General features: G+C 42.6%; 1 pseudogene; it reads right to left on the bottom strand.

Annotated features, from left to right (window-relative positions):
• Positions 1-25,067, bottom strand: LOC104855506 (annotated as a pseudogene).
• Positions 25,068-26,214: the final 1,147 nt, after the last annotated feature.

The following is a 26,214-nucleotide window of genomic DNA, read 5'->3' as shown; positions in this document are numbered from 1 at the left end:
TTAGTCTTGCAAGGTGCTTGAGTCTTCTTGAATGATTTGATTCTGCACTGGAACCTGACCAAGGGTGATACCCTTGTTTTTGGTGACTGGCTCTTGTGTTTGAAGACACTGATGTGAGCCTGGTACTGTTCTGTGGAGTTCAGCACTATCTTACATGTCTTGTAGGGGTAGCCCTTCCCGGCTAATAAGTCAGTGACAGCAGGGTCGGCTAGTTGTCTGTAGGATGCCATAAGTTTGAGGTTGGTCTCCTGCTTCTTGTATTTCTTACCCACATAAAAGTTGTTGAGCCATAACGGGGTCATTGAAAGTTGCATGGCAGAGGCTGTAGAACTTGTCTGGGTCTGTCATCTCTCTGTTCTGGTTCAAGGCCTCCACCTTAGTGGGTGGCTGCTTCAGCTTTAAATTCTTTGTGTGGGTCTCCCCCAAGTGATGTGACTGAGCCCCAACAGGAGACGAAAAGGTCATGTTACAGATGGGGCAGCACAGGTTTTTCTCTACTTCTGCTGCCCTTCTGCTTGACGGCTTTATCGGGAAGTAAGTGGTCTCAGTACGGCAGCTGTATTACCTGATCTGAGTCTAGCCTCTTCGTTTCCCCTTTCATGCCTCCATTCTGTGGATTGCTAGGCGTCTCCTCACTTTGTTGGCATGTTTTTGGCTCTGGTAGTGTGCCAGCTTCTGGGACTCAGAAATCATCACGGTACAGCAAATCTTACACTGGGTATTGGTGAAGAAACACTAATTCCCCTGGATCATGTGCTCCAAGTTCACAGAGGTTTCAGTCCACAATTGGCAGATTCCAAGGCAGAGATGACAGACAGGCATGGCAGAGCAGAAACATCATGGCACGCACACTTTACTCGTACACTTTCAGGGGAATAGACCATCGAGCTATAGGAGTAGGAAGATGGGAATGACAATTCCACACTGGCTTGAAGGCAAAGCAGGTGTCCTTCTGGGGCCCTTAACATGTCAGAGATGATGTTTCATATTAGGAAGTAGAGTACTTTCATAGCTATTATGAGGCAAGTCTGCAATGCCTCAATCAGAAACACTGAATGTTAGACTTGGAAGGACTCGGGAAATCACCCTCCAGACCCTGCACTTCTATTTTATAGAAAATGACAATGAGTCATAAAGCATGAAAACATTTTGGATAACTCCTACAATCACCCAGTGATAGACTAGCACCTACTACCCAAGTGACAGTATTTGGGAGGGCACATCCCAATATTAACATGCATGAGAATAAGCTGGAAAAAAATTAATTTTACAAAATTAATGGGAATGCAAAAGGAAAAAATAATTAGGTTTTGCTATTTTAGTCATGATAAAAATACAAAAATGTTTTTAGACTGCAATAGTACTGGTTCCTTAGCCTTAGGACAAGTTCCTGGGAAATATGCTACTTAGGAAGTGTTTTCATGCCATGGGATAGTTCTTTCAAGTAAAAGGTCCAATATATCTACCCAGTTCAACATTAAAATGTTTGAATAAAAATATCTATGCAAATATGTGAAATATCATGATTTAAATAACTAGCAAATATTTGGTGCTCCAGAGTGATTTTTTTTTAATTCCAAAATGTCTGCTAAAGCAATTAGTTTTATGAAAAGTTCACTCTTAACAAAGAATTATTTATCTGCCTTTGATTTTGAAGAAAGGCAAAGATTAAAACTAACAAGGAATGTGAGGTATCTCATTTTTTCAATCTCTTTATTTTAATTATGTAAAATACTGGTGAACTTTGATCTATAATGATTTTTTTTTTTTTTTGGAAACTGGAAGCAGGATAAAAAAAGTGTGTCTATTATTTTCTCTTCTGAAGTAAAACTTTCAATTAGTGTATGCAAAAGCCACTGGGGGAGGGGGGTTTCAGCAGGCTTAGGGTGAAATGTTAACAAGAAGCTGACCAGTCTGGATGCTAATAGAAGGAAATGAGGTCGTGGGGCATCTTCGGGGAGCACCCCTTCCTGAATCCTAATTTCCATATACTAGGGTTGCAGAAACAGTTCAGATTTAAATCCTCTGGATTTCATTTCTGGAATTTGAGATTTCACATCGTGTGTCAGTGATGACTTGCAGTGCTGGGTTGATTTCGCTACTCCTCGTTTGCAGGAAGGACCAAGAGAAAAGGTCAAGTGATTTATATAAAATCAATTACAAATGCAGAGACCTAAAATACAGGTTTTCATACCAAAATAACCCCCAAGGTCAACACTTTACCACCATAATTTCATCTCCTTCTGTAGAAGTTATCTAGTGCTTGGTAACAAATTACCCCCAAACTTAGTCACTTAAAATAAATGTCTTTTACCCCATAGGCTCTGTGGGCCAGGAGCCCAGAGGCAGTTTGTCTACGTGGCTCTGGCTCAAGGTCTCTCATGGGGCTGCTGTCAAGATATTGGCTGCATTGCCAGGCTTAACTTGGGCCAAAAGGTCTCCTTTCAGAGTGCCCACCCACATGGACTGCAAATCAGTGCTGGTGGTTGTTGAGATCCCTCAGCCACATGAATTTATCCTCAGGGCAACTTGAACATCTAGCCACAGGCAACTGTCTCCTCCAAAGCAAGCGATTTGAAAGTATTAAAATGAAAGTCACAATATGTTCTGTAGGCCTCAGTGCCTTCCTCTGAAAAATGAATGAGTTAGACTAGATCAGTGATAGAAAATAGGTTTTCATGTACACACTCTGCCATAACAAAGCTTCAAGGAGTTGGGTGTGGTAGCACGCACTTGTCGTCCCAGCAGTCTGGGAGGCTGAGGCAGGAAAATTGAAAATTCAAGCCCATCCTGGGTAATTCAATGTCTCAAGATTAAAAACTTGCTGTAAAAGAGCTGAGGCTGTAGCTAAGTGCAAAGGCTCTGGGTTCAATCCCAGGAAAGTAAGGAGGGAGGGAGAAAGGGAGAGAGGGAAGGGGGGAGAGGGAGGAGAAGAAGGAAGGAAGGAAAGGAGAGAGGGAGGAAAGAGAAAGAAAGAAGGAAGGAAAGGAAAGGAAAGAGTGATAGAGACAGAGAGAGAGGGAGAGAAAGAAAAAGAGAGAGTTAGGGAGAGGGAAAGAGAAACAAAAAGAGAAAGAAAGAGAGGAACAGAAACAGAAACAGAAAGTGAAAGAGAAAGGGGAGGAAGGGAAAGAAAGAAGGGGCAGAGGGAAAGAGAGGAAGGGCAAGGAGGAGGAGAGAGGAAGAAGTACTCTAGCTTGCTGCATGGAAATATTTTCATAACTCCTAAGCTAAACGTCAGGTTGCAGGAGTGATGCCTGAACAGGCTAATGTCCGTGCTGAGGTCTGGAAGTAGAAAGTGGTGGCATTTATGACATTTCTTTGCCATCCTCGGATTAGGTCAATTAGGCTCCTTTGACATGTGAAATATAAGACTCTATAACTCACCTAAACCTTCTCAAAACAAAAGAAATATTCTGAAATGCATCTCTGGATTATCTAGCGTTTTCTACACCCAGTGCAGTCAGAACCAGTGTGTCACTACCATTCTCTTTTGTAAATAGCCAGCTGGTTACTTAATTGAATTCACCCAGTTGTTTTCAAAACAACCAGGAGTACGACCAGATTCAGTCTTTCCCTCAAACTACTTTTGTGTGTCTCTGGGAGTTGCTACGTGATGCTATATGTTATTTTAAACTGTCTTTATTTTTAATGATACAAACAATGAAGCACAAGTAAGAGAAAGGAGCTAACACATTTATTCCCAGTCTGCCATCTGTTTAAAGCCGCTGATGTAATTCCAGTTTGAAATTGCATTAGTGCTTGCCTCCTGGACTTCTTCCTTATTTCCTTGTGTATCTCAGGCCTTCTGTACTTAAGAGAAAGCTCTGCCTCTGGGATGTTGGTCAATTACTGGGAACCAACAGTGTGGTGCTGGCCATTTTCAAACTGGTCTCCAATTTGGATTTCCTTCCCGATAAGCTAGAACAACTGTAACGGGAGTGTTATTTGCTTAAATGTATTTGGTATTTAAGGTTTGATTAGTGATGTTTTCAGCAATATCATCAACAATCAGCAGATTTGTTTACACCGCAGAGGATGGCAGAGATTAAGGGCTGTGGTCGTGCATACTCAATCACTGCATATTGGCTTTTTTGACTTTTATCTCTTGGATTATGCCTCAGAATTCAATTTTAATTTTGTTTTTAAGCATGCAGCTGCTTTACACTGGTTTAGATAGCCTTGTAGTGGAGGGTTTTGTTAAATTGTGTGAAAGTTTGTGTATGGAGGAATTATTTATGAGGCTCCATTTAACATTAAAATTTGGCAGGATGAACCAAGTGTGGCTTCCTTTGGCTATAAACTCCACAGTGTGACACTGGTTAAAACCTCTTTCTCTTTACTTCCAAATATCCACCCAGTGTGGTCCTGGTGGTGGGGGAAAGTGGGCAAGGCGTGTGAATGCAAACGTGGAAAACAAAAACTTAGGCAACTTTCTTCACTCTTCTGAGCCTCAGTTTCCACACCAAATATTACACGATCCAACTTATAAATCTTTCTGCTCCAAGGAGATTTTATTGTTCTCTTTTTAAATAAGCATCTCTGCCCTTCCCAGGCATCACATAGTTGTGGGGGGGTTGCTTTGGGAGTGTGCAATTGAATCTCATGTCAGAAAATGTTATCAGAGTAGCAGAAGGCTGGACTCAGAAGAGACTTAGGGATTCTCCCTGCTCTTTTCAGGCTCTCAGTCAGACTCACCCTCAGAACCTAAGGTTAAGGGTGCAGCTGGACTTTGGCAAGCTGATCTATGGCTCAGAAACACCTGTGGATTTTTTAAATTTACATGTCTCGGTACAAAAGTCTCTGAGAGATTATGAGTGGAGAGAAGCAAGGACTCTCAGTCAAGGTATCAAGCCCATGTTCCAGAAAAGCAGATGGTCAATGAGTGGTGCAGTCAGCAAGCTGAGAGCTGACTAAGAGAACCAGAGACCAGAGTTGTAGCTAGGATTCAAGTGGAGAGGGTGCTGAGGAAGAGGGAGGGCTGATGCAGCTGGGAAAATCAGGGGAGGCTTCACAGAGGAGGTGGTTTCTGTATCAGAGCTTGAAGAGTGAGTTGGAATCTTCCTTTTGGAAAAAGAAGGGTGACGGAGAAGTGGAAAGAGAGGGTTTAGGGGGTGAAGGGAGGGCAGGGGAATGGGGAAAACATAAGAACCAGGATACATCATGTAAAGGTATAAGATCCCAATGATAAAGGTAACTATACTGTTTGCCTTAAATGTACCAATAAACTTAATGGGAAATTTTGTTTTTTTGAAAAAGAGTGTATGATGATACAGGAGTAAAAGACACATGTTTTGAACATATCTACTCATCTTCTCTGGGGAGTTTGGCGGAGCCAGGAGAAGGGGATTATCAGGGGCCTGCACAAATACTCTGCATCAGCCTGTTTAAAATTATGACTCTAGGGTGATAAATCTGGAATTGATTCCATAGTCCATTGGTTGTTCACAGTTATAACTTCACAGCATGCTAGTATGTTACAACCAATGTTGAGAGGTTACAAGTACTGTGTCAGCAAGAGGCAGTAGAAAAGATCCTAGCTTTGCCACTTATCAGTCATGGGCCTACTATCCACTGGACAAATTATTTAAGTGTTTGGTGCTTCATCTTCTTCATCTGTACAATAAAGATAGCAATGTTCCAAGCTCTTGGACTAACACCTGGATGGTATTGCTACTTCTATTATTATTGTTGCTCTTTCTACAAAGATTTGAAAAGCTATATATGCACATACATTTGAAGATGTTCAGGCTTATTTATAATTCATACTCCTAATCTCTATTAAAAGGCAGAGAAAAAGGTACAGCACAGGGTACTGCATCCTAGGCGATAGCATGCTCTGAAGCACAGAGGCCTGGGAGAGTATGCGAGCCTTGGGAATCACAGAAGAGAGTGGTTTGGGACTAGGGAGAGAAGGGATACACATGTGAGTGTGTTTGTTTACTTGGGGTGGAGTGGTACTCAGAAGAACATATGGTCAGGGAAGTATTTAGGGACCAGGAATTCAGGAGTTTAAGAAATTAGATTGAATGAGTTAGTACCCAGTTCCTGAATTAGTCATTTTGCTTCCTTTCTTAATGGATTTCATTATAGACATCAGGTTTTTCTAATCATTGCCATTGTTTTCTTATCATGATTAGCTTGCTTGTTTGTTTATTTGTTCTAGAATCCTTCTCTGTTCAGTTAATCAAAGATCACAAGATGGATGGAAATAGCAAGACTCAATACTTATTTGACAACTATTAAACCAAGTGCACTGAAACACACCATCACTGGAAGTCTTATTCTGCTCTCTGAAGCAAATGTGGCAGAGCTAGTTTACTTAATGAGAAGCTGTTGTTACTGGAAGCTTTCCAGGAGGACACTGGGTGTGTTCTCTGATTTCAGGGCTCCTACAATTTCAGAGATCTCACAGAGAGAAGTGGACTAGAAGAGGACAGTTAAAAATTCAGTCTTGTGAGCTATCCCTTTTTCCAGGAGTGTCGGCTGACAACTCCTCTCCCTTCAGTTGTATGGGGATGGACACCTTTATCCTTAGGATAAATGACATAAAATATAATGTGCCAAGTCTTTCTGGTGTCTTCCTCAGACTGAGAAACACGTATCTTCCATTTCAGCTAATTCCTACTTGCAAGTTGCATAGGATCACAACAAAGGGGCCACGTGTGATTATGAAAATTGCTCTGTCAAGCTGGGTGAAGAGGATTTGGGTTCTCATCTTAGGTGTAGCAGCCATTCTCCAGTGTGACCTTTCTTGAATTGCTTTCTTTCTCTGGATTTGAATTTCCTTGTTTGTAGTATGAGAACAGAACTTTTTCTGTTTGTTTTGAATTGCCCCATTCTGAGATCTGAGGTGTGTTATCAAGAAGGTTGTCAAAGATGAGCCTGCAGGCAAGCGAGAATATGCAGGAAAGTTCTCTAGACTGCAGAAACTGGATGGAGTCCCACAGGAAGGACAAATACAAACAAAAGAAGAGAACTTTATTTTTTTTTTTCTAAGCAAATAATCAAGATGGATGCAAGGGTTTACCTAGAAGAAAGGTTCTTTGGATATTATTAAGAATCTTAGGTGAATTAATGAATGTGAAGTGTTTAGCATAGAACTAGGAAAATAGGTTATTTAGAATGACTCTCCTGTTGGAAGAAAATGGAAATACAGATTTTTTTTTAAATCGTATAAGCTCTAAAGAGATAACAAGAAAATAAGGAATTACCAGATTGAAAATAAAGGAGAAATGAAAACCTAAGAAGCACAAAATTTGCTACTGATTTGATCACATTTGTTAAGACTTGATACACAAGGTTTGTTGTAGCAGCATGAAGAGGACAGAAATGAATCAAAGCACAGGCCCACAAGAAATGAAGTGTCTCCAAGGAGACCCTCTCTACAACTAGCTGGAACCCCAAAAGCTTCACCTCCAGGATGAGAGTGAACCAGAGCAGCAAAGCCCCTGTAGCTTGATATGCTGATACATAGTGTGGGGCCCCACCCAGACCACCTGTTTCAGAATCTGTACTTTAATAAAGTCCCTGGTAGAGATTCAAATTCTTTTGGGAAGAATCCACTTGCATTGCAGCCTTATTCTTGGAAATTGCCTTTCTAATACGACTTCCAGTTAATACACAAAAATAACAGAACTCAAAAGAAAATCAAGTTCCATAAGAAAAAAATCAACAGAAAAATCAGACAAGAGAAAAAGAAGCACAGAGACTTCAGAGGCTGAATCATCTACTGAAATTCATAAAATAACCATTTATATTCACCATAGCTACTTGTGAAGGTAAGCATAGAAAATAAAAAAGCAAACTAGAAGATGTCCTCAGTGAATAGGAATTTATCAAAAATTGCAAAAGAAATAGATTTGTATGCTAAATACACAAATTTATAGCTTGCTTTTGTTCATTAACAGTACATTACGAACCTCTTTTCAAGTTAACAAATATACTCCTGCAATATAATATTTAATATTTGTACAGTTCTGCTTGGGTATGGATAGATGACAATTTATTTAATAAGTCTTCTATTGTCGGGCATTTGAATTAGTTCTGATCTTTACTATTAAATAGCATCTTGTAGCTATGTCTTCATGCACATCCTTAATTATTTCTCCTGGATAAATTCCTACACATGAAAATAATTTCATGATTTTGATTTTGAAAGTGAAATTTCTCCTCCAGAAAAATCTGTATTAATCTATCCTCCGAACAGCAACTTTGGGACATTTCCCTGCAGCCTAACCAACATTTGAGTTTTAGTGTTTTTATTGCCCCAGTTAATTTCATAAGCAGTATTTTACTGCCATTTTAATTCGCTTTTCTGTGACTATAAATAACATAATATTTTCTCTTATGCCTCTCTTTGCTATTTTTTAAAATAAAATTTGCTGATATTCTTTGTATAATAATACACTACCTGGCATATAGAAACAAATACTAACTAATATCATCGGCAGTACTAGTCATTGTCATTGTAGCAGCCTCTGTACATTTTCTTTTAATTTAATCTGGTTTAATTGCATTGATTTCACATTTTTAATGTGAACAAATTCATGAAGCTCAATTGTTACAGTTTCTGCCTTTGAAAGACCTTTGCTACCCTAGGATTATATAAATATTACTTAAATGTTCACTGTAGGGTGGTTATATAGTTTCATATTTTACATTTAAATCATTAATACATCTGGAATTTATTTTTATATAAGGCTGGGGTAGAAACCAGTGGCTTTTCACTGGTCAAATAATTTTCCCACTCAACAATTTAAGTATTTTTCAAACAGAATACAACCAAAACCTTTTGAACCAGACCTGTGAATGGCTACATCTGTGAGTAGAAAGGAACTAATTACTGCATGTCAGAAATCAGCATGGGGGCCAAAGCTGTTAACATACTAATGGATTGGATGGAAGGAGAGCAAAAAAAGTGGGCTACTAGATTCTCCTTGTCCAGGGGTGATTTAAGTGGGTTACTTACTTAGAGCCTGCGATGACAATGAGGAGAGCCAGGCAGTCTTCAGAGGGAGTGAAAGGAGCTACAGACAGAACCGAATCTGCTTGCAGTCTGTCTAGAGGCTCATCTGACTCCTGTCTCTTGCTGTGCAAATCAGAAATGGAGGAGAAGGCCTGAGAAAGCCAAGCCCTTCAGAAGCATCTTCCCTTCATGGTCAGGCCTGGGTAGACCATTCCCAGAGACTCCCTACCTGATAATTCAGCAACCTCGGCGGCGGCGGCGGCGGCGGCGGGGATTTAGCTCAGTGGCACTCTGGTTGCCTTGCAAGTCCAAGGTCCTGAATTTGGTCCCCCGTACCTTAAAAACATATATTTTTTTAAATCAGCAACCTCCTGGGATGGAGGCTCCCTTCCAACATGGCTGTCCTCCTTAGACAGCTTCTAGCTTATGTCTGCCTCTTATGTCACCCACTCTTCTTTTCTTTAAAGCCCACATTTCACATTAAAACTATTCTTTAGAATTTGTTTCCATGCTATGACTGTCCCATTGTTGTGTGCCTTTTCTATCTTTAAATGTTTGCTGTAATCATATATTTTCTGAACGTGGCTCTTGACAATTGTACTGGCAAGAAGCATAATGGAACTACTTGCCAATAACAATTTACTCTCATGTATTTTAACACAAACTTCTGAGTAATCCTGGCAAGCAGGTAAGGAGGATCCTGTGGCAAAGCCCAGATTGGAGACGATTGTCTGAGGAGCACAGTAAATCAGGAGCAAATCCTCAACACAGTCCTCTGGATCCAGCCTCAGAAGCCCTTCATGCCATCTTCTGGGGCCCGTTTCCCACTCAACCTGGTGATTCTTGTGAACTCTAATAAATTCAACAGAACACTAATAACGTTCTCAGTTGTAGCCCTATGCTAGGTTTAAGGGTACTGAGTCCTTCTCAGTGTCTCGGCTGGATCACACATCAATGACTTTGGTGAATTTTCTGTGTACAGAGTCTGAGACAGACAGGAGAAAGTGTTAGACATTGTCTGGTTGTTGGTCAGAGATTATTTTAGAGATTACAGAACTTTGGCAGGTGGATTGGAGCCAGACAGATTAGCTGAACTTCAGAGTCTTTAAAGGGCATCTGTTGTATCATCCTGCTGGTACCCACCCCTCACCTATACCACAGTTTCCCCTCTCCTACTCTCAGTCCATGCAGTTTCATCCCTAAGCCTGAATGTAGCTTAAGTCTGGGACCAGTATTGTCCCAGTGACACTCAACCCTGGCGTTTTTGTTGATTCTATTGGGAAAAAAGATGACATCTTCCAAAGAGGTCAGTGAAGCTAGTGACCATGATATCTTTGTAAGGAGAGAGCTTGCCTAAGATTGAAGCCCCGGCATAGACACGTGGAGCTGAGAGAGAGATAGAGGGTAAGACTGAGTTTTCAGGACATTTGTCTGGGCTCTGAATCCAACCACCCATAAAAGCAAATGCCTTGAATTTTTCAACCATGTGAAGGAATAGTTTTTTTCTTATGTATGTAAACCAGTTTGAATTGAATTTTTGTCATGCACAACCCCAAAATCTCCTACTAATGGAATCTGAAGAGGCCTACTGAGTCCATGGCAAATTGGATGGGTGGAGTCCACACTACTGCAGCATCAGGGTCCTCTGCCTGGCGTCTATGAATTGACCAGATTAACACTGTCTTGTTTCAAAAAATGTAGTTTTTACTGCTTGGTGATATAAGATATCAGACCAGCAGGACTTCAGCTCCCCTTAGTCAGTTAGGGCAACTACTAAAGTAATTGCACGGAGTGGCCCAACTGTGGACATCCTAGGCAGAGGCCACAGGTGACTGACATTCATCCTGTAGGGGCTCTGTGTTGTCCATCTTTCTAGAATAGCAACCCCCTTTCTATAAGGTAACCCCTCCCCCACTCTATCAGGCTGTGTGGTTGAATAGAGACCGTCATGATCTTAGTCACATCATACCAAAGTGACTGGCCCACAGGGGAACCTGCCCGAGGATGGGATAGAGAAGGAAATCTCAGCTTCTTCAATAGTGGAGATGTCTGGAGAGCCCATGAGCAGGGCCCTTGTACTACGGAAGAAGTAGCCCAAGGAAAACATGAAGTGCACAGAGAGGGCTGCGAGGCAGGGATGAGGGCTGTGGAGATGAAGCAGGCAAAATCGGGCAGTTTACTACCCCTGAATACCCTCTGTTCTTGAAATCCCACTTTCTCCCTTACCTGCTTTTTCGTTCAGTGAGCCTTCTGACAAGTCTCCCTGCAAGTAACCAAGGCAATTTGACTGAATAAATATCTGTTATCTGCAACCCAAAGGGCCTTGCACAGCTCCTCAAGGAGGATTCCTTCTGGAAATCCCAAGGCCGGGTATGGCTCCATTTAGCTAACTGTTACACCAGGTGCTCATAGCGTCGCCTCACATTAGAACTACCTATGGCGCTTTGAAAACCCTGTGGTAGCAGGCCTTGTCCTAGAGACTCTTACTGATCCAAGGGTGAGTCCAAGTGTAGGGTGAGATTTTCACTTCCCCAGATGACTCCAGTACATATGTATAATTCCAAGGCACTTCTGAGAAGATGGACTCATCCGGCTCTCCTCTAAATTAGGACATCTGGCAGCAAAAAGGAGAGAAGGCAGCTGAAGGGACTCCATCAGGTGCTGCCCTAGTTATTAATCCTGTGGCTATAAGCAACTCTGCTCACCAAAGTCAGGGTCTCCACTTATAAAATGGAAATAATAACTACTTACCTGTCTGCATCACAGATGTCTCATGGGAACCAAAAGGGGAAGGAACCTAGAACTTTAGGAATGCAAACCCTGCGTCTCCTACAACAGACTACATCTCACACCCTCCTCACCCAAGGGAAAGAGACACTGAGACCTCCTGACATCTTTTCTAGAGTCAGGATCAAAACCTGGGAAGGAGAAAGAACAGCCCTGACTTCCTAGAGGAGCACAGCAGAAAATGGGTCACTGGCCTGCTGTTCACAGGCCCATGTCCTCATTTCCCGCCCCGCCCCCACCAAATTTCCTGTAGAAACACCTCAGAAATTCCTGTCAACAGCCAGCCACCCATCAAGGCTACTTAATGATCAAATCAGCCCTTCTAGGCCTTTTCCTAAAGGATTTTAATCTCTGTCCTTGTTCTCCCCTGGATTTTTTTCCACCACTCTTTGGCTTAATAAATGCCTTTCCAGAAGGCTTCAGCACGGCTGGAAGTATACTTGAACAGCAATTCTAAGTCCTTATTAGCTCTATAGTGATCAGGTGAAGGAATAATTGATCTCAATCAGGAACACCTGGTTTCATAATTGCACAAATGATTATAATTCAATAATAAAAGTCAATTTAACTAACTTAATTCAGATTGCTTTAACCTCTCACAGACAGTTAAGAAGTGAACAAGCAAACAGAAAGAAAAAAAAAGGAAAAAGAAGAGAAAAGAAAAACAAAGGTTTGTCTAAACTGCCCATCTAAAAGGGACCAGAATATAATCAATTGATTCCTTTTCCCCCCACTATAGGTAGCATGGATTTTCATGTCTGAGTCTGTGTTTGTCATATTCTTTCTGTGTAAAATATCCTACCCCAATCTCTATACTTCCAAATTCTTCCATTTTTCCAGATCAAGCTCAAACACCACTTCCCTGTCCTCTAGACAAATTTGGAGGTGCTAGGAGCTGGAGAGACATCCAATTTCCCCAGGGCGCTTGAGTGAGTTTAGACCTTAGGATACAAAAGGGATATCCACTGAGCAGCCTTAACAATCAGCTAAACATTTATTTGGGACATTAGTTCAGTTCTGACAGAAAACTGGAAACTGAGGCTCATTGAGCTTAAAGATTTGCTCAAAGTTTTACATCTGTGAAACAGCAAAGATAGGATTTGAACCTGTGCTCTTTGCTCCCCACCATGACAGACGGTCAGGGCACCCTGGAAATTTCAAATTTCAGCACCACTTCAGTTACCCATGGAGGGTTTCAGCTACTGCTACTTGGCTCTGAACCATGAAGAATTTGCCCAAGAAGTTTCTAGGCAGCATAGCCTTTTTTCTGTTGGTTTCTGCCTCAGAGAAGTAACTCTCCTCTCACTCTTTCACCAGCCAACCATTTATTTGTTCCTCGGATCAGAGTTAGACACTAAGTGCTGGTTTGCAAATCCCTTCAACACTGTGAATCCTAGTGCTTGAGCTTCAGGAGTACAGTTTTGGGATCACAGAGATTATGTCAGGCTGAGGGTAAACCAAGTTCCTTCCTCTCTCTGCCACTGGGGTGGGATGGAAAGAAGAGGACAGGGTGGGGCCTCATGGATTTACTTCTTTATTTAGTAAATGCTCATGGAGTGCCTACCAGCCATGCTCGGGACTCTGAGGTAACCTCTACCACAGTGACTATTATGAATGACAGTCACACCACCTGCCATTTATTATCGGGCATCATGCTAAAGATATATATGTGTATTAACCTATTTTCCTTTATAGTCCTATAAAGTAGGTGTTACCAGTAGCCCCTTTGCACTGATGATATTAACGGAATGTTGATAATATACACAGGGTAACAGAATTTATTAGGGGCAAGCAGAATTAAGATTTAAACCCAGGTATCTGCCTTTAAAGTATGAGCTTAACTATTCCTCTAAAGAAAATCTCTAGTTAATCTCAAGCTATGGCCCTGCCATGAGGGTTCAAGTGGGAAATGCGGGCATGCTCATGAATAGTAACCCTTCAGTACAAAAGCGTCCATGGAACCACACACACATAATGAGAGTAGAATTGTGAGGCACATATACTTCTGCTGGAGCTGGAGTTGGAGATGACCCATCAGGAAAGACTTCCTGTAGGAAAGGACATTCGAGCTCATTTATGAAGGATGGCATAGTGGGAGAGTGACAGTCTAGGAAAGATGACCATAGAAAGGCCCAGGTCGGACTAGGAGGAAGTCTGGGTACTCAGGAACTCTCAGAAGTTTGGTGCCCAATATATGGGCTGGGAACAGGAGAGGGAGCTGAGGCTGTAGAGATAGGTAGCATGTTCTGTTGTATAATAAAGAGATTAAATAATTGTTTTATTCATGGCAAGTGGGGAAGCTGGGCAGACCCGTGGGGAGGGGGCTGCCAAAGGAAAAGTGAAAAAGGCTAGAGGGTAAGGTTGCAGACGGAGCTGCCTCGTTGGGAGACCTGCTACTGACAATGATGACAGAGGGCCTTATTCGGCATCCCTAGGCAGCAGATAGGTCTCCATCTATGCCCTATAAGGGCTGAGCTCTCAGACCTTATGAGGACAGTTTGACGCACTTGACATGAGCTTACTGGGCAGTTTCTGAGCAACATGTTTATCCTGGAACATTGTGGCCCTCATAGGTAATGTTTCTCTTGAGGAGCTGTCACTCTAAACTGTGAAATCTCCCGCCCCCAAGCCCTTGACTATTTTTTAATGAAGTAATTTATATTAATAGTAGGCAAATCAGAAAATGCAGATAAGCAAGAATTGTTTGAAGTTTCCTAAAATGTCCATCACCTAGATGCAACCATGGCTAGCACTTTAGTGTTTGTTTGTTCATTCAGAATTGTCTAGTAGTCATATGAAGAATTCACATGAGCACACTTTTACCAAATGTTATCATACTGAGCTTCTGCTTGTAACTTGCCTTCTCCACATAGCAATAGATACTCAATAGCTTCTTAAAGAGTTACACTTTAAAGGAATGGTTTCTAAATCTCAGCAGCCTTAAAATTTGCAGTTAACGGTGCATATGAAATGATAGTTTTAAGGTGGCAAGGATCATATAAGACAAGCCATATTTTGAGGCTTGGGTTTTCTATAGTTGAAAGGACCCTCTGATCTTTACCACTGCCATTCATCAACTAGATCCATACTGAAAGGCTTGGATGAGTATCTGCATGGTGAGAGGCATAAAGTGTAGGTACTAGCTTTATTATGTAAGTATAAGGGATTTGTAAAGACTTTTGTACCCAGAATTCCCCCTTGTTTTGCTGTTGAGAACTCAGAGCTGATGTCTCAAGATTCCAGGCATATCCCTAGGTATGAGTGGGGACAAGGAAGTTCTGGCACTCAAGTGGAAACAATTACATTGGGTTGCCTTACTTGTCTGGATTGTTTTACTACCATGTTTCCTAGCCATTTGGCTACAGTGGGTCCCATGTTTCCAAAGCCTTGGGCACCCTTCACAGCTCTCTCCCCCCAGTGGATCTGGCCATAGCATCCATAAAAGGCTCCCTGGGTCTCCTGCTTCCTTTCAGGATCTCCCTGAGACTCTGCCGGCCAAACCTACCCACTTACTGCTATCTCTGTTTCCTCTTTGAGTAGGACACTGTTCCTTCTTTTATCCAAGCCCTTGAACTTCCTCACATCTCTGCCCCACTTTCCAGAACCAGGATGACACTTCTGTTTGCTAGGAGAAAAGGCAATGTGGTTTTCCAGACCTTCTGATGGTAATTTCCTGGGGGTCACACTAGGATTCTAGAGTACCTCCTAACAAGTCTGTCCCCCCAGAGCAGCTGAACTGTGGATAGCCTAACCTGGCAGATGAATACTTTATCACCAGCAATGACATCCCACATGGTGACGCCCTTGCTTTTCAGGATCCCATCACACCCCAAGGAGCTGTGAACTGAATTCTGAATTGTGCCTTCTGTCCCTCCAACCTATCCCTAACTAATTCTCTCCTCCTGAACATTCTCCATCCTTCCTTCACACCTGCCTCTGCCCCTGTGTCACTTGCCCATCCCAAAGACTTCTAACTCCTTCATCCTTCAGAACTCAGCATAGACTCAAAGCCCTCCTCATGCACTCGACTCTGCAAATCTAGGTAAGGTGCTTCTAATCCCTAAGCCCTTAGCACTCTTAAATGCCACAGTAAATTCTAATTTCCTCTTAACTTGGCTCCAAGTTATGAGCTCTTTGAGGAAATGACTGTCTTATTTTCTAAATACATAATAGGTGCTTAATAAATACTTATGGAATGAATAACTGCATACACTTGGTATATTTTAGTCCCACCAGGACCACTTCAATTCCTTTTTATACTTCTGCAGACATTTTTTGGTAACCTAGAAACCCATCCATCCATTCTCTTGCAGCTGAGCTATGGGAAGAGGCAACAGTATCAAGATGTACAAACCTCCTACTAGACCTGTTCCCTTCACCTTACCCTTATGGCCCTTCCTAGGCGGGGGATGGCAGACTTATGTCCAGCTTTTAGACTCAGGCACATTCGCTGCTCCTACTTGCTTCCTGATTGGTCTTACCTTCTCAAGTGCTGCCTGGCACAGTTCATTCTCCCCCCACCGCAGAAAAAGTGAATTGTGTTAATGTCCAGAGGACTCTGTGATATCCCTACTGCTAAATAGAGACAGTCTGCCCTTATTCTGCTTGGGCACCATCAAAGCTGAAGTAGAAGCAACTGAGCTCACCTCCATTGTGCACATATTCATGGATGCAGTCAGCAATTACTGAGTTTCTTTTATGCTGAGGTACAGTGCTAGGTGCCAGGAGTCCACATTCCACCACAGACAGGCTCTTCTCTTGCAGAGCTCACTGGCCAAAATGTGTTCACCTGCAGCCATTTCTTCTGTTGGTCAACTTATGTGATGATCAGTTTACCTCAAATTCAGCCCAATTGTGTTTCTGAATCGTTTAGATGATCTGGCCCATTGTGCCATCTTGGGGTGATTTTTCTTTGTTGGTTCTTATTTTGAAAATCACTAAAGAATTATTTTAATGATTAATTAATACAGACTTAATTTATGTATATTTTATGTAATGAATTCATTTTTAGAATATAAAATATTTTAAAATAAAACATTCAAACCAAACTGATGTTTGAAGACTGGAGTTTGTGGAACTGGCAGAGTCCTGGTGCCTTTTGCCTTGGTTTGTCTCTGATTCCATTGGCGCTGAGCAGTTATTTCCAGTCAAATTCAGGGTGGTTTTGGAGGGAATATGCAAAGATGTGAAATGATGGGAGAGGATATGGTTTGCCCCTCTGCAGATTCTGAGAGGTGGATCCTGGTCCAGTGTGAGAGCTGAGGGCCAACGATCAAGTTGACAAGAGGCTGAGCTAGGATAAGATCACTTACTTCCTGCTTCTGTATCAGGGGCAGAGTGTGACTTCAGCCCCTCCACGTGGGGACAAGTGCCCTGGGAAGAGGACAGGGGAAAGGTGCAAGTACACCTGTAAACAAGATCAGCTGAGGGCCAGGGATGTAGCTCAGTGGTGCTGCACCTGGTTGGTAAGCGCTAGGCCCTGAGTTCTATCCCCAGTACAAAAAGAAAGTAAGAGAGAGGAAGGAAGGAAGGAAGGAAGAAAGGAAGATCATCTGAGGTGTCCTGGAGAGGAGGTGAACTAGCCAGGGAGAAGAGAAGGGCTCTTGAGATCCTCTGGCCATCTGGACCATGCTAAAAACCAACAAGACTTGAGCAGCCATGTCACTGGGCCTTGAGTTATGTCCCCAAGCTGCTGATATCTGAGAACATTTGAGTTTCAAAATACCCTGAAAAGTATAAAACAATTCCATGCTTCAAAGAATGAGAAACATTGAACGAGTATCACTGAAAACACAAACTTCAGTTGAAGGTGTCCATTGTTAAAATCCAGGAAAAGGTCATCATTACAATGTTAAAAAAAAAAAAAGAAAAGAAAAGAAAAAATTAGGCAATGAATTGGTTTTAGGCAGAGTGTCTTTAGGTGAAATGATGGAGCCACTGTTCACTCCCAACTGCAAAGGGCCACAGCTCCCCCATTGTTGAAGTTTTTGACACCGACAGGATGAAGGACCCAGGCAACAAGGCTCACTGGTGTCTCCCATCTGGCATCCACATTGACAAGGAGAGGAGGCCCAGCTGCTCCCGGCAATGGCCAGGGCTGGAGAACATGTGCCTGGGACAGAGCACAAAGGTAGCCAGGCTAGGACCAAGGCACACAGGGCTCTACTCCTTTCAGGGTTCTGGACAGTGGCCAAATCTCCTTGTCCTGTGGGACTCAGGGCAGAAATCAGCATAACAGGCTTGGAGAGAATCCTACTCCAAGGACCCTTGGCCTGAGGGTCATCCAAACCTTGAGCTACAAAGATACTTAGGGATGATTGGGTCCAAACCCCTCATTTCCCAGAGCAAATTACTGGGGCCCAGGGGACAGAAGGAGTTTGTTCGCTGTCACTGGGAATGTCCGTGACGCAGACTTCCCCAGCTGGGTTCAGTGTGCTGTGCTGAACCCTGACAAGGGATTCAGGGTTTCCACTGGGTTCATCATGAAAATCAAAATGATTACATCACTCAGTATTTTCTAGTCACTGAAAAAGTCTAACTTTGTTAAATCCATGAAGCATAAACATTTGCTAATTAAAGTACTTATCCAAGTAATAATTAAAGCAATATTAAAGGAAATAAAATATGTACATGCTACTGACCACCTACTCAGGATATTTATCATGTTCCCTTAAAAGAGTGCTAACTCGATGGCAATTCACGCTGGCTGGGATTTGAACAGCAGGGAATTAGCAGGCACCTTTAGGAAGATTTGACAGGCAACAGGAAAGACTCTGGAAAGCCTCCTCCCCCTGCTCTGCAGCTTCAGAGCCCGCTGACCTCGCCTCTCTAAGCCTACGCATCTTCACTCCTGATATGGAGATGGTGCGCTCGCCCCAGCTGCACCTGGGATTGTCAAGAGAAGGAAGTGAGGTGATGACTTGACAATTGCAGTCGGATGGACATCACAGTGCTTTCCAGATGCCCTCAGCATGGGCTGGTAGCCTACTGCAGAAAGGAGAGTAGCTAAGGAAAGAAGAATGGAGAAGGCAAAGGGCAACACTGAGACTGGAAACAAGGTCTCGAAGGGACACTTGCAGTCATTGAAACTGTTGAATCTGAAAGTGGTAGAATCTTTTGAAGGTAAAAGGCGTGTGGAGCCGGGTAGATGTGGGGACTCTGGGTCCTCTTGGCCACATTCCTCAGCCAATACATGTGCTCAAAGCCCTTAAATCAAGGGGTCAGCAGGGGTAGTTCCTAGGACTCCCAGATACAACTGGGGTGGAGGGGAGAACTGCCCTATATGTTAATCTCCAGAGCTGTGACCCTTAGCACGGAGGCTGGGAAGCCTGGTGGTTGATGACAAGTCACCATGCCCAAGTCCCCAGTCTGCTGTCATGCTGCTACTTTCCTGAAAGGCTTTTGTCCATCCTTCATTTAGATTTCCACATGGTGTGACCGTCAAGCTTTTGAGTAGTTTTTTGTCATTTTTGTATTACAGAGTTATTTTCCCTTCCTCGCTATTGTTTGGAAAGATTCCTGGCTATCTTTGTATCACATCGCTCAGTGGAATAAACACATCTCTGTAACTTGGCACCCACACATCCTCACCTTCTCTTCCGGTCTTCAGACCAGGACATTCTGGCTTTCACCCTGCTTCTCCATGGAAACATCTCTCAGGTCACCAACAGATTTCAAACTCCCAAATCTAATGGCATGTCTTACCCACGCCCCAATCAGCTTTGGATGCTGTCAAATGCTTGCTGTCACGTCACTCCCCCGAGACTCCCTCCTCCAAGCTCGCCTTTCCTGGGTTTCCATGGTGTGACCATCCTCTAGTTTCTTGCCTCCTATTTCTGAGGGTCTCCACTGCCTCTTCAGGGATGCCAGTGGTAGGTTTTTCCACATATCCCAGCCTCCTCATCTGGGTCCTCATCCCTGCTGGCTGGGACCAGAGTAGAATCCATTCATCTTCACAGCCATCCTCCCTCTGACTTTCAAGTCAGATATGTCCTCTGAACTCAAACTGTCCATTTGTCATAGAAACGGGTACCATGCTGGCCAGCATGCACCGGGGCTAGTCTGTCCCTCAGCTCGGTCTTTGAGGAAACTTGCCTGCTGACTTGGGGAGGAAATAGAGAAAAAACATAAACAGCAGTGAAAATCGTGTTTCAGCTCTTATTTTGAAGGCAGAGTACATTTATCCATTTGGTAAGAAAAATTAATTTTTACAAGTGAAAATAGTTTAATTTCTAAACTATAACAGAATATTAAAATTAACAATAAGCTTAAAAGCCTGGCTGAACTGGATTATTTTTCTAAAAAATATATATTACCAAGAAGTAGAGACACCTAAATAGACCAATTAGCACAGAATAAATTGTTTTAAAAATGTGCCAGTGTTCTACTGTTCCAATGTGTTGCTGGTATTATGTCAAACAAGGTTTTATCTACTTTCTTGCACTTAACCTGGCACTATACTCATTTCATTTTTCTAATTTCTTTTTCACTAACAAATAAAAATTGTATGTATTTACCATGTAAAATATATTATTTTGAAATAAGTATACATTTGAAACACATTTTAAGGGCCATACCTCTAGTGTCACTGCTGTTATTTTATAGTGTAGTGATCATTCCTGACCAAACAAAAGAGAGTGACGGTGGACAAGGTTATGTCTGTGATGTTGTAGAATGAGTAGAATAAAAACCCTACTGCTGTCTTTCCGTGCCAAGGTGGACACAACCCATATTCATATGCTGTAAGTAAAGTGACACTCCTGTTCCCAGGCTAGACCAAAGTAGAATGAGGATAACCATGTTTCCCAGCCCAATAAGTGGTATGAAAATGACCCCCAGATGGACACATCCCTGGGATCCGGGATCCAGGGAAGGAGACAAAGGCCCTCAACGCTAGTTCTGAGCTGCTACGTCAACCAACTTTGAGGACTGCATTACCCCCAACTTTCAATTACATTAAAGAATACATCTCCTTTGTTTCAGCCAATCTTTCAATATTTGCTACCCAAAGCATCTGAATTGATACGGGAACTGTGTGACCTTAGGTAAATCACCTAACCTCTCTGAGCTGCACACTGTCAGTGAGATTAGTGAGAAAGTATATAATGAAAGAATAATTCAAACAAACTACATAATGCTGGGCCATTTAGGCTATCATCATCATTATTATCATTATCATTTCATTATGTTAAGAATTGGTAAATGTGCATTGACCAAATTTGGTCCGTCTAGCAAAACTTCGCTAAGGATTTATCCAAATCTCCACGCACCTTGACTAAGTAGCTTTGGGTTCATTATTCTGGAGCCATGGTAGCATTAGGAGAACGCACAATACTCCCTCTGCCTCTGCTGTCCCCAACATCAAATGCATCCCCCACAAGGGAACAGAAGTGACCCAGAGTTTGTGTCCTAAGAAAAGGATAGCAAGGAGGAGAAGTAAGAGATCTTCCAAGTCTCCTCTGGAAAATAAAAACCCAGGAATTCAGGCTGCTCCCCGAAAAATGAGAGAATGAACACAGGAAGGTGGTGGGGAGGAAGAACTGGAAGGACTAGGGGACTCACCTTAAAGTGGGAGGTGGAACCACTCAAGTGGATCCAGACCAACCAACACTGAACCATGGGCCAGAATCATCCTATGATAGTTTTTCTCAGCCCAAAGTAAAAGTGAAAAAAGCAAAGAGCAAGTTTTGATTGAAGCTCAATTGTTCAACCTGAAATTTTTGTCTTTTATTGTTTTGGGAGTTAAAATGGCTTTCCTTTTATAAAGTGATTGTCATCATCAATGGTAACTTCCAGAACTGTGGATACTATTCATAACTCTTCCTGCTCTTTCACCTCCTGGACACATGGGAGGACTTATCATCCTGCCCCACTTAAGTTAGGTCTGCCTAAGTGATCTGTGTTCATCAGTGAGACAGAAGTAAAAGGAACATGTCACATCCAGGCAGAAGTTCTGACAATCGGTGGACAATCTGCCTCAATTCCATTTTCCTGCCTCAGAGGCCATGGAAATATGTGACAAGACGGAGGCTCCCTCAGCCTGCATTCCGCAGTGACCACGACCTTACCCACTACACTGGGCATGAGGTATAAGTGAAAAATATTTTTTTTATTTTTTTCAGCTTTAATTGAGTTTATTGGTACATTTTAGGGATACAGTACAGTTACATTCATTGTTAGGATCTTGTACCTCTACATGACAAGTCTTGATTCTCATTTTTTCCCCTTACCTCTGCCCTCCCTTCACCCCCTCCTCCCCTCCCCATGTACAAACACTTTATTTTCATCTTTTCATTCTCTCACATTTTTTTCTTTTCCTTTTTTACTCTTCCCCTACCCATCCCACCTTCCCTACACCTTGAGCTCCTTTCTTCCCATTTCTAAATGTCAGTAATCTTATTAGAATCTTATGCATTGTTGCAGATTATTCACACCAGGGAAACTATTCGGTATTTACACATGTGTGACTTATTTATTTCACTATAAGTGAAAAATAAACTTTGACTGCATTAAACAAATATTCAGAGCCTTGTTTGCTCCTACATCTCAGTCTAATAAAATAGCTGTGTGTGTTTGTCCTTATTTGAAAAATGAAGCATTGACACTCTTATGTAAATATTATGTTTCTTCTTTTGATCTTTACTTGCACCACAGAATTACAAGACTTTGGATATTCTGACACTCTGATAACTGGAACACAGGGATGTGTCCAGTTTAACAGAGGAGACTATTCTCAGGACAGGGGCCAGTGTGGAACTTCTCTGCCCTAGTTTACCCAAAGTCACACCAGTCTCGTCTGCATAATACACAAGCGAGCACATCCTAGATTTCTGCCCAGGATCTCAGTGTATACAATGGCTTCCTATCTGAGAGAAAAAAAAACTTAGAAGTCTGTAACAGAGACAGTGCCAGGCCCTGGGGGTAAAATGATGAACAAAACATATCCAAATTATATTGCCAGGTATTGATTCACTGCCCATGGTTTTCAGTTTTGCGGGGCACGGGAGGGCCCAAAGAACAGACGAAACACAAATGAACAAATTAACCAATAAATTGAGTAGCAGAAAAGCAGCAGGTAGGTAAGATGCAGGGGCTGCTGTGGACAGTCATAGAAGGGGTCTCACCTTTAAGAGGTGGCCCAGCAAGGTCTCCTCTCACAAGGTCATGTTTAAATTGCCACAGGAAAGATGGAAGGGCGTTTGGGAAATCCACAAGGGCTGGGACCTGCGTGTGGGAAGGTGGGGCTGAGGAGGAGAGAAACGGGACACAACCTGGAGGTCATCAGGAGCCTGGTCATGCAGGCCCTTATGGGCCATGAGCAGGCAGGAGGAGAGCAGCACTGGAGGAAGCTGCCAGTTCCAGGGCTCCACTTAACCCTCCAGCTCAGTGCTTTCAGAGCAGAAACCCTGATGTCCACTCCCTCACCTTGACAATGCACTTTTCCCATCTCAGAAATGGTGACTTCACGAACTACTCAGGACTAAAATATTATAGTCTGTTTTCCTCTATGCCTAATCTACCAGCAGATCCTATTGGTTCTATTTTCAAAATGCATCACGAATTGGATCACCTCTCCCCTGAGAACCGTGAACCTAGCGCAAGACACTTGCCATCCCTAACCTGGACTGTCGTAGTAGCTCCTCACTGCTTCTGCTCTCACCCTATATCCCTTTCTTCACAAAGAGGTCTGTTAAACACAGGTCAGACCATTTTCCACCCGGTACCTTCAGTGGCTTCATACTGAGGTCCATGCTGTGGCTTTCGGGTTCACCATGGTCTGGCCCTTCATCATTTTTCTGATCTTGTCTCTGCTTGTCTTTCCCTTTGGTCACTGGAATTCGACCCCACAGGCTTTCATGATGCCTTTGAGCACAGCAAGTTCATGTCTTGGGGGTCTACACTTGCGGCTTCCCCTCTCCAACTCCTCTCTCCTCCGCTGCTTATTTCCTGTGTCTTGTTCCCTCCTTTCATTTGATCTTTCTCCCAAAGTCACATTATCAACTGCACGTTCTTGGATACTCTTTCATCGTTTCTACCTTCACACCTGAATCATCACCTGACATGTGATATCCTTATTTTTCTAGGCCATAGGTTGGCAAATTTTTTTTTTATAAAGGGCCAGATGGTAAATATTTTAGGCTTTGCAGGCCATACGGTCTCCATCACACCTACTCAACTCTGCTGTTGTAATGAGCAAACAGCCACAAACAGTATGTAAATAAATGAGCATGGTTACATTCCAATAAAACTTTATTTACAAAAACAGGTGGCAAGCTGGCTTTGACCTGGGGGTACAGTCTGCTAATCCTTGTTATCTGCTTCCTAAAGTGCAAGTTCCAAGAGAGGAAAGATTTTGTTTTTTGTGTTCAATATCTCTGTGGCACCTACCAAAGTGCCTGGCACATGGTAGACCATCTATAAACATCTATTGAATTAATTAATTGATTGGTTGATTGATTGATTGATTAATGAGCTCTTGGGCAACTTTGATTTTAGGGACCTGGCTCAGGAGTTTGTACTTTCTTCTTTAGAAAAGATTAAAAAGAGTCCTTGCCAGTTTTAACAATGTTCAAGACTGCTGATTGACAGCTCTTATCTTCAGTCTGTAATTCTCAGAATGGAGACATTTTGAGACAAATGACAGCCGCTTGCACGTCGCACTGTTTACTCCTTTCATAAGAGCACTGTATGATGCACATCACACATTTGGTTGATGCTACATCAGACTGCTGCCAACAAAAACACATTGAAATAAAATAATCAGCTTTGCAAAGACCCAGATATGACACTCTGTCCAGACATCCCCATAGAAATAAAGGAGCCTGTGAAGGCTCTGCAGGGACAAGATCAAGGATGTACCACCAAGCTTGGTGAAAAGCACAGAGGTCAAGGTGTGGTTAGATGAGTGGCCAAATTGTTGAAAGAGGAACGTTCAACTTTGATCTGAGCAGAGGAAGCAGCTGGAGCCAGGTAAAAGGATTTCTTTCTGTTTTAGTTCGTTCTGCATGGCCATAATTGAATGTCCAACACTGGGTATTTTATAAAGCAAAAAGTTCTTTCTGGCTCACAATTCTGGTGGCTAAAGGGTCCAAATAGAATAACACCGGCACTGTGGCAGGAACCACCTGGCTGTGTCACAACATGGCAGAAAAATGGGAAGGAACCAGTCACACGAGAAAGGCCAAGCACTTTAAAACCACCCATAACACTCTTTCCTGCTGGAGACCAGCATTAATTCTTTGCAAGGGCAGAGCCCTGTGACCTAAGTACTATCACTAGGCCCTGACTTTTAAAGGTTCCACTACCTCAACATTGCCGCACTTCAGCTTATGGGATACCTTATAGGGACACACTCAAACCATATTCAAATCATGGTACTCTTATTTTAGAGGATTTGGGGAGCCAAGGTGTGGGACTGGCCTTGCACAGAATGTGCTCCTGAATTCTAAAGGCTTGGTTAGAAGGGTGTTTCCTGGGGATAGGTAAGCTTGATATGCAGGTGTAGACTGCAGACAGCCTTGAAAGGCAGTCTACAGAACTGGTAACTCTGGGCAATAGGAGAACACTGAAGGGCTTTGTTAGAATGATGGAAATCCATCTTCAAGAAGGTAGCGAAGTGGAATGACTGGGCCAATAGATGTGAACAAACGAGGGAGAGGTGAATTTTAAGTGCAGGAGCCAGCACTGGATCCTGGGAATGTTGGGCAGCTGCTAGAAGGTTTTAAGAGTAACATCATCATATATCTTTCCAGATGAAATGGATAGAGGCACTGGTAGGAACAGGAGAGTCTTAAGTGTAAGGAAGCTGCTCTGCTCAAACTGCATGCTTAGAAAGCCCATTCCACTTTTGCACATGTAGCCACATGGCCCTGATGGTTACCTCTTGTGGTGACCCCACACTGAAGACCCCCAAGTTGACCTTCTTTCTTTATTTGCTAAACCAATGTCACCTCAGGTCCAATCTTCTCCAAGAAGCCTTCCCTGATGCCCCCACCTAGAAGAGATCTTTCCGACTCAGACCTGCCCACCTTTGCAATGATTTCTTTGATTTCAGTGATTGCTTATCTTACCACTAAACTGTTCACTTCAATCATGGCTCTATCTACTGCTAGCTCAAATAAATCTGAGCTAGTACCTTTTTGTAAGGTACTCAAATCTAGAGTCTTCATGTGCAGCTCTCTCTCCAGCCTTTTTTATTTTAAAACAGAGTCTTGCCAAGTTGCCCAGGTGGGACTTGAATTTAAGATCTTCCTGCTTCAGCCTCTCAAAGTGCTGGGATTAAAGGTATGCACCAAAATGCACAGCTAAATTTGAACCCTTGAGGACAAGATTGTGTGTTATTCATTCTCCCACAGTGGAAAGTGAAGTGCACTAACATAGTACGTAATCAACAAATATGGAATGAATGAATCTACCATTATCTACCATATCTGTGGGCTCCACATTCAAGGATTTAAGTA

Source organism: Fukomys damarensis, unplaced genomic scaffold (genome assembly GCF_012274545.1).
Source record: "Fukomys damarensis isolate Sample0158 unplaced genomic scaffold, DMR_v1.0_HiC HiC_scaffold_36, whole genome shotgun sequence".
Taxonomy (NCBI): domain Eukaryota; kingdom Metazoa; phylum Chordata; class Mammalia; order Rodentia; family Bathyergidae; genus Fukomys; species Fukomys damarensis.
This window is presented reverse-complemented; position numbering and strand designations above follow the sequence as displayed.